Source organism: Urocitellus parryii, unplaced genomic scaffold (genome assembly GCF_045843805.1).
Source record: "Urocitellus parryii isolate mUroPar1 unplaced genomic scaffold, mUroPar1.hap1 Scaffold_61, whole genome shotgun sequence".
In the NCBI taxonomy this organism is placed as follows: Eukaryota; Metazoa; Chordata; class Mammalia; order Rodentia; family Sciuridae; genus Urocitellus; species Urocitellus parryii.
The window spans coordinates 3,141,374-3,148,870 of NW_027554109.1; positions in this window are offsets into that span (position 1 = coordinate 3,141,374).

Genomic DNA, 7,497 nt, shown 5'->3' on the forward strand with positions numbered 1-7,497 from the left:
GGCCTTCCCCTCCAGACCCTGCCTCTCCTCTAGACCCCACCTATATTCTATGGCTCTGCTTGTCCTCCTGAACCACCCTTCCCCCTCCTTCCTACCCTGCCTCTCCTCTAGGTCCTGCTCATGTTCCAGGGCCTGTCCCTTCCTCAGGTTCCACCCCTCTGTGAAGCACTGCCCCCTTGTGACTCATTCTCCCCCTCCTTCAGACCCTGTCTCTCCTCCAGATCTTTCCCTTCTTCCTGTCCTGCCCCTCCTGCAGACCTCACCCCTCCTCTTTTAAATTTTTTTTTGTTGCACATGGACACAATGCCTTTATTATGTTTATTTATTTTTATGTGGTGCTTAGGTTTGAACCCAGTGCCTCACACATGCTAGGCAACTGCTCTAGCACTGAGCCATAACCCCAGCCCAACCCTCCTCCTCTTTAAGACCTTGACTCTTCTCCAGACCCCACTTATCTTCCAGGCCCCCCCTCCTCCTGACCTTCCATCCCCTTCTTCCAGACTCTGCCCCTGCTAGTCTAGGATGAGCAGCTCCCTGGCTGCTGTGCTAATTGACATTATATTTGTAATGGTGCACAAATAACATCTTTTGTATAAACACTGACATCCTGCACTGGATGAATTATCTTGACTAGTATCAAAATTTGACATACCATAAAATAAATTTAGAAAAGTCACCTTTCTGTCTCTTTTATTCTTTATAGATCATGAACATTTGAAATAAAATCAGAATTTGTTAAAGGGCAGATGACAGCCAGCCTTGAGCCCTGATGATCCCAGGATCCCATCCAGTGGGAGAACTCTAAGTATCAGTCCAAGCTTTTGTATGCTAATTGATTCATTTAGTTTTCTTATTTTAGAGTTATTTTGCTATGTAATTCCCCATGGCCTTTGGTTCTGTGTAATAGGTTTTTGCTATTCAATTTTTAATTAATATTCTTTCAATTTCCTACAGAATTTTTAAAATATTTTTTTAGTTGTCAGTGGATCTTTTTATTTTATTTATTTATTTTGTTTATATATATGTGGTGCTGAGGATTGAACCCAGGGCCTAACACATGCCAGGCAAATGCCCTGCCTTTGCGCCACAACTCTAGCCCTGTATAGGATTTTTAATTCTGTGAACTTCTATTTTTTATTCATTTTCTATTTGATTACACCAATAAGGAATATTTTAAAAATTTCTTTTAGCTACTTTGTTTTTGATTGAGAGAATTGTTTTGTTTGAGAGAATTGTCTTGTTTGGAAAGGCTCATAATCAAATGATTTTAATTAATTTCCATTTATTAAGACATGTTTGAGACTGGTTGCAGCTCAGTGGCAGAGCACTTGCCTGGCATGTGAGAGGCCATGGAGTCCATCCCAGCACGACACACACACACAGAAGATGTCTTTGACAGGACTCAAGCATGAGAGATATAGTTTCAAAAGATCATGTATTGGGGCTGGGGTTGTGATTCAGCAGTAGAGCACTCGACTAGCACGTGCGAGGCCATGGGTTTGATCCTCGGCACCACATAAAAATAAGTAAATAAAACAAAGGTATTGTGTAGAACTACAAATAAAAATATGTATTTCCATATATATATATATATATATATACACACCACAGTGCCTCTTCCAAATTCATATGAAATTATTGTAAGAAAATTTCAAATCAGTTTTAAAAGAGAAGAGGGATGATGATATTTTTAATGTTAACTATTGATATTTCATGATATTTAAAACCACTATAGATGAAATCTCCTGAGATGCAAATCATTACAAAATGTAAGAGACAAGTCAGTAGCTGCTTTTTTGTAATTCAGATACATTTACTAAAAGTAAGCTTTTTAAAAAACAGATATTTTCTTCTTTTCAAATTTAGAAAGCATTTCCATATGTCCTATTAAAGTTCTATATTCATTAGAAAGTTCTCTTATTCCTTGCATACAAAGGGATGGGTCTTCTAATGAGCATGATACTTTATGTTGTCAGAAATTCTTGTGGGAGACCTCTTTTAAGTGTTTGCCTCTGTTCAAAATATTATTTAAAAATGTATAAATTTGCTTTTGATTTCAGAAATTTGTCTTTCTTTTGAAATTATGTATTTATTAGTATTTAGGGTTATTTCATGTAGTAAATGCCATGATTACATTTTATCCTAATGTTGGTGCCCCTATGTGCTTATAAGGTGGCTTTCAGAATGCAGTTGAGTATCTCATATTTGTTGGATTCATTAGAAAAGTACATGCACTTTTTTTTTAAAGAGAGAGTGAGAGAGGAGAGAGAGAGAGAATTTTTAATATTTATTTTTTAGTTGGCGGACACAACATCTTTGTTGGTATGTGGTGCTGAGGATCGAACCCGGGCCGCACGCATGCCAGGCGAGCGCGCTACCGCTTGAGCCACATCCCCAGCCCAGTACATGCACTTTTGATCATATTTAAATGGTTGCATTTGAATTATTAGAAGCAGAAATCAGACATGTTAGTATTGTGAGCTGAACAAAGTGCAGGTTTACTTTAATCAATTTGAGGAGATTGACATAATGGCTTCTGCTTTGTTCTGTACCTGCCATAGTTGTCAGATATCTCACCTGGAGAAATTTTTTTTGGAACTGGGGATTAAACCCAGGGCCTTGCTTGTGCTATGCAAGCCCTGAACTACATATGTCCCCAGTCTTTGTTACAATTTCATTTTGAGACAGGGTCTAGCTGAATTGCTAATGTCAGCCTCAAATTTGTGATCCTTCTGCTTTATCCTCCCAAATAGCTGAGATGACAGGCAGGAGTCAAAGTGCCTGGCTTGTCCTGGAGGATTTTGATGTCAGTATCATATGTTTACAATGTGTTAATAATTTCCTAAGCTAGATTATGTTCATTTTTCTTATCAACAGTCAATAAAGCCTTTTTGTTGTTTTTTGATGGTATGCTTAATGTGAACATGGTTCATGATGTGACACCACTGTTTATGGTGATTTAGCTATGAAATACACTGTAAGGAGAGTATTTTGATTCTGAGAGTCTCAGGTGTTTTAGGTCCAACATGTTTCCTTAAGAGGAGTGTTTATTCATTTTTTATTTGTTTACAAAAATAAGACACAAATTCTTTTTTTTTTGTGGTTTTGGGGGTTGGTCCTAGTGACTCCTGAGTGCTAGAAAATCTTTCTACATCCCCAGCCCCATAGATCCTTTACTTGTCATTAGCTTCATGATGAGTGAAGTGACAATAAAATTACTTAGAAGTTCAACTAGAGTTAGACTCATACAAGAGTGTGGGCATCCATAGCTCCTTGTGATTTCTAAAAGGTAGAGTGTTTTCTCACAACACAGCAGCATCTAATATAATTTCTGGACCAAGCTGACACCTCTGCTTCTCTTGGGTCAACACTTCCTGCAGAATTCTTGGAGGAGATGACTATTTCTTTGACTATTTTTCCCAGTCACAAATATTTGATTATATTGCTGCTAAAAAGGTATGCATAGAAATAAAATAGAGACAAGGATTCTTTGGGATAAATGATTCAGTTACAGTGAATCAATTTGCATTAGGACTTTTTTTTATATGAAGTCACTCTTTCAGGAAAGTTAAATAGATTCTCTAAAATGTCATTTTTTTTCCTCTAGTGATCAAATTTTAAGAAGGCAAACCTAGAACCTAGTGACAGCATAAAAATATAAGGAGTTTACTTATGTTATTACTTCAACATTAAATATGTAAAAGAAGCACATACTTTGAATTTTCTATTAGTTTGAACTATTTGATTTTTGTGTTATGAATGTTCATAATAAAATACAGAACTAGCTAAGAGTGTCAGTTATCAGTAATTAACTGTATGAATAATTAAACAAGTAAGTGTTTGAGAAAATATAACCATATCCTAAGGTTTACTTTAGAATAGTTTAATGTTTATTTTTATTTATTTTTTTTTTTTGGTGTGGAGGTACTGGAGATTGAATCCAGGGGCGCTTAATCATTGAGCCACATCCCCAGCCCTTTTTTATATTTTATTTAGAGGCAGGTTCTCACGGAGTTACTTAAGGCCTCACTAAGTTCGCTGAGGCTGGCTTTGAACTCGAAATCCTCCTGCCTTAGCCTCCCAAGATGCTGAGATTACAGGCATGTGCCACCATGCCAGGCTTAGTTTTATCTTTATGCAGAAATTGAAAAGAAAGTGCAGAGATTTTCCAGGTAGCCTCAACCTGGTTTCTTCCCTTGTTATGACTTAGGTGAGCTGTCTCTAAAGTGTTAACGTCTTAGACCATTTGTCATGAAGAAAAAATAATAGTATGTTAACATTAACTGAAGTCGCATATCCTTTAGATTCTCAGTTCTGTGTCTTCCTGTTCTAGGATCCCATCTAGGAGCCAACATGACATCCAATCATCATGTCTCCATAGACTTCTCTTGGGGTGACAGTTTCTATGAACTTCTTTGTTCTGATGACCTTGAGAGCATTGAGGACGACTTGTCAGGTATTTTTATTTTTATTTTTATTTTTTTTGAATTTTCCTTGTTTTCATATTTAAACTGGGGCTGTGGGTCTGGGGGAGGCAGGTCACAGAGGCGAAGAGCTGCTCTGTCATCTCTTGTCCTTATTGTCATATTAGTATTGACTGTGCTCACCTGGCTGAAGCAGTGCCTTTCAGGTTTCCTTGCATTTCTCATATTTAGCCTGGGGCTATTGGACTGGGGGAAGCTGGTCACTGAGATGAAAAGCAGCTCTATCATCCAATGCCCTCAAGGTGAAATGTTAGTATTGATTGTGCTCACTGCTTGAGGAAGGGCCTTTCAGGTTTCTTACTGTGAAGTTACTCTTTTTTTGCTTGTCCACATTGTCTGTTCTTCTGGAGGAAGTTGTAATACAGAGCCCATGCTTAGGGATCAGAGAGTTAGCTCTACCTCCTTGATGACTGTGTCTCTCTCAATTATATGGAATTCTTCTGCACAAGAGGTTTCTACTCAACCTCATTTGTTTGTGTATTCAGTCATTTGTATATATCAGTCATCTGGATAGTTTGCTTAGGCTGTTTTTTGTTCTCCTCCCCCCCTTTTTAAATAATACTTTGCTGCTCAATTCATCCCTACCTGAACCATTGGGAATTCTTTCCATTGGAGATCTTTCCATTATCTCCTGTTGTCCTTTAACGTATTTTCTGGTTTTGTCCCAAAGTTTTTTCTTTCTGATATTTAAATTACCCTGACTTATATATTTACTGTCTTACTCTTATCAGCCATTTCTTCAAAGAGTCATGGCTCCTTTGAATGGAGAGTGATATTAAAATCTTTCATCTGTCAGGGGCTGGGGTTGTGGCTCAGTGGCAGTGTACTCATCTGGCATGTGTGAGGCACTGGGTTCGATCCTCAGCACCACATAAAAATAAACAAATAAAATAAAGGTCTTTAAACAAGTGTATAAAAAATATTTCATCTTGCATCTTGATCCACACAACTGACAATGCAAAGAAGTTTATGTGTATTCTAATCTTTTCATACCCCCTATTATAACTATGTTTGTGTGGAACCATCTGTGAATGTATTAAGCAAAATGTGAGTTTATACTGATCTGCAGTCAGTGGATTCTGACCCATTATGACATAGATCCCTCTGCCTTCACCCCTTGTTTATCATAACTTCTCATCCCATTAGTGGGAAATCTAGCTCCCAGTTTCTGCCATGTAATTAATTCATTGTTCCATTATGAGCAATGAATTCATTATTGCTCCAGATTATGGGCTGTGACATAATAAGAAATACACATTCAGCCTCTGCACCCAGTTCCTGGTGCAGCACTCCTAAAATCTTCATATTTGCTGAGTGACAGAGGTGTTAGGAGCATTTTTTTTTGTTCTAATATTGATTCTTTTACCTTGGTTATTTGCACAGAGCTCCTAAATCCTGCAGAATCTCCTGGGGGCCTAGGAGGGGCTTGTGCTTTAATAAGGACTTTTGGTGGACTCTAGGGAAGCTTCAGGATGGAGGATGGTCATGAGAAAAACCACAGGAAGGGTGGTGCACCCCAACTCCATGTAGATGGAGACTCCTGTGCTGGGAGGCACCTGGGCCTCATCCTGCACAACTCTTCCTCTGTAATTTTGTCTTTTCTAGAATGTCATAAAAGGTAAACCATACAGCATGTAGCCTCTTCAGCCTGGCTTATTTCACTTAGTGTACCAGGTAGAATTTATCTATTTCTCTGTGTAGGGTGGTAGTTCATTCCTTTATATTGTGTGTTGGTTATGCATTCAGGTGTGGGAGGACATTCCTTTTTTTTGAATTTTAATATTTATTTTTTAGATTTCGGCAGACATAATATCTTTGTTTGTATGTGGTGCTGAGGATCGAACCCGGGCCGCATGTATGCCAGGCGAGCACGCTACCATTTGAGCCACATCCCCAGCCCTGGGAGGACATTCTTATTTATGATCTGATCAGCATCATAGAGCTGCTATTCATAATTACATGCTAGTTTTGTTTTGACATACTTTTTCAAAGAATTTCTCTAAAAGAAGATGATTTATAGGGACACTGTTGGGTTATAGATTGGACTTTTTGCTTTGGGAAGAACTGGCACATCATCTTCCAAAATGGCCATGGCACATGTTCTCCTAGTAATGCCTGAGACTGCTGGTATCCCACATCCTGCAGCTGTTGGTGCACTGCTGTTTCTTTAGTTCAGTAGTTCTAAAAGATGTGCCTTACTACCTCACTATTGTTTTAATTTATGATTCCCTGATGATATGGGATGCTGAGCATCATTTTGTATAATGATGTGCCATCTTTTACAGAGTAGGAAAAAAGTGTGTGTGTGTGTGTGTGTGTGTGTGTGTGTGTGTGTGTGGTGCTGGGGATTGTACCACAGGCCTCACATAAACTAGGCAAGTGCTCTACCACTGAGCTAATCCCATCCTTTAAAAAATTTCCTAGGCTGGGCTCAAGTTTGCAATCTTCCTGCCTCAACCTTTTCAGTAATTGGGGTTCTTGGCATGCAACAGTACACTTCGTAAAAAATTGAACTTTATAAAGTCCATGTTATTGGTATTTTTTTTCAGTCAGTTGGTATTTGGTATTGTGAGTTAAATCTCATCAGCAAGGACTGACGAAGTAGCTCAGTATTAGAAAGTTTGTACAGCATGTGTGAGGCCCTACATTCAAAACTCCCAGAAACAAATATACACTACCATTACTAAATCTAAGATTACATAGATTATCTTATTTCTTTCTAGTTTTTTTTTTAATTTTATCACATTTTAGTTGTGGAGTATTATAAGTTAATTTTTGTAGGAGTTTCTGTTTCTGTCTACATTGATTTCACTTAATAAGGTTTGAATAATTCGTTAAATCACATTTCTTAAAAAATAAGGATACTGGGTTTCATTTTAGTTTGAATTTCCAAAATCATGGCATTGAGTAATCTAGATACAGTATTGAATTTCATCCATTTATCAGGAATGTCATGGGGTGCCCATACACCACCGAATTGAAGCATTCTGTGCTGGGTCCTAATGACCACCAG